The sequence below is a fragment of the Limulus polyphemus genome, unplaced genomic scaffold (assembly GCF_000517525.1).
Source record: "Limulus polyphemus unplaced genomic scaffold, Limulus_polyphemus-2.1.2 Scaffold103, whole genome shotgun sequence".
Taxonomy (NCBI): Eukaryota; Metazoa; Arthropoda; class Merostomata; order Xiphosura; family Limulidae; genus Limulus; species Limulus polyphemus.
This window is the reverse complement of record NW_013665713.1, coordinates 943,305-945,351: the sequence shown is the minus strand read 5'-3', so window position 1 is coordinate 945,351 and position 2,047 is coordinate 943,305.

Here is a 2,047-nt window from a genome sequence, read left to right as displayed (position 1 = left end):
TCTCGCTTTATCTGGCGCACTTATATACAAGAATAGAGGGCGCTTAGCAAATACTGGATTATTCATGATGTTCCCCTATCGTTTTAGAATCTCATGACGTGTTACTAGCGTCACGTGACTTCCGCTGTCATAACATATCTATAAGTTTTCGGACTTACAACGCTAAAAACTGGGATTAGATTCTCCGTGGATAGAGTGCAGGCTAAAAACAAAAAACAACCAACAACCTATTCCTTTAATGCCCCCAAATTTGTCTTTCCTTTCAAGTTCCTGGTGCAAATTTAAGAGCATCTACTCTCTAAAGGACAAAACCCTCAGTAGCTCAGCAATGAGCTTGAAGGCTTATAACGCTAAATGTCGGGGTTCGATACACTCGGAGAGTATACCGCAGAATGGTCATTGTGTAGCTTTGCATTTAAAAAACCAAACAAACAAATAAATTCTTAAAGAGCAGGCTATAACAAAATAAACTAGATGTAAGTCTTCATATTTAGTTAAGGTCATTAAATGTATGCCATAAGTGAGTGAACAGAATTGGATAAACCAGAAGTCTGATGTTTAAAATGTGGTAAAAGATATTCACTTCGCAATATTGTATTATTGTTTTGAAGTGAGTTTATTTGTTTCGAACATTCGCACAAAGGTACACAAGGGCTCTCTGCATTAGCAGTCTTTACTTTTCAACTTACAGACTAGACTCACTCGAGGGAAAGCACCAACTCAACCAGCACTCACCGCCAGCACTTGGGCTACTCAAATCGAATATTAGAATTTGACACTCACTCTTATAAAACGCCTACTGACTCCAAAGTACAGAACACGATTGTTTTTTTAAGTAATGGAACACGAACTTGAGATCCAGAGCTCAGAGCGCTTATCACTAGCCCATGCCTAGCCCTTGGAGATAAAAACAAAAGCGTTTAACATACATTGTCATCAAATAAAAACACAGTGAAGAATATAACATGCAATAGAAAATGCAACAAACAGTATTTTTTTAAATAGTCAAAAGTACGAAGCCATTTTTTCATAGCACATTTTCGAGAATGAATTTCTACATATCGTAAAAAATACTTACTATCTTTTTTTTTTTTTGGTTAATATAAAATTATTTCAAGAAGAGAAATGCTTTCCAATCTAACAATAAAGTGCTCCTGTGAGTCGGTGAATATTTTTAATGGATGATCAGAAGAGTAGCCTAAGAGTTGACGGTGGGTGTTGTTGACTAGCTGCCTTTCCTCTAGTATATCAGTTTTAAATTAGGAATGACTAGAGCAGATAGCTCTTAGGTAGCCTTACACGAACATCAGAAACCAAACAAAATCAAAATTAGTAACCTTCAATATTACTCTAATTTTTTTTCATCAAAAGGAGTTGAATAGCATTGTTTATATATATATATATATATATAGCGAATATTTCTATGTTTAAAATAACTTGTAACAAAATACTGTCATTTTTCTAGATAAAAATATTTCGTTTGTGTTGATCATTTCTCATTTTTAGGGATACTGGTTGAAATAACTACGTGACAGTTATTTTCTTATATTCCTCAATACATATGGCACTACTACATATGAAACAGCATGTGGTATCCTAGAATTCATATCCAGATGTTTTGTTCAGAATGATGCTTGGAAGCATATATATATAATCTACTCGTACCGAAAGTTGTTGCAGTGTTGTTCTGGACAGGCGTAGCTGATATTGAGATTTTATATTATACTTGTTATGAATCAACATAATAATTAGAAGTACCTATTCTGATATTAAATAAACTTATGATCATGATAGAGTTGTATCTATGTTCCAGAGAGCTCAGTTATTTACCGGAAAAATAGAAGAAACTGCAAACAGTCATGTAAGTATCGGGATATAATAGTTTTGTTTTTGGGTTTTGGTTTTTTTTACAATGTTCTATTATGTATGTTTATCTTTTTATATACGTATTTAATATCATGGTTTGATAAAATTTTCATTTATTTTTAATCAGGACGATATTCTATAATTTCTTTCACAAAAATAAATATTTATTACTTTTATCAAA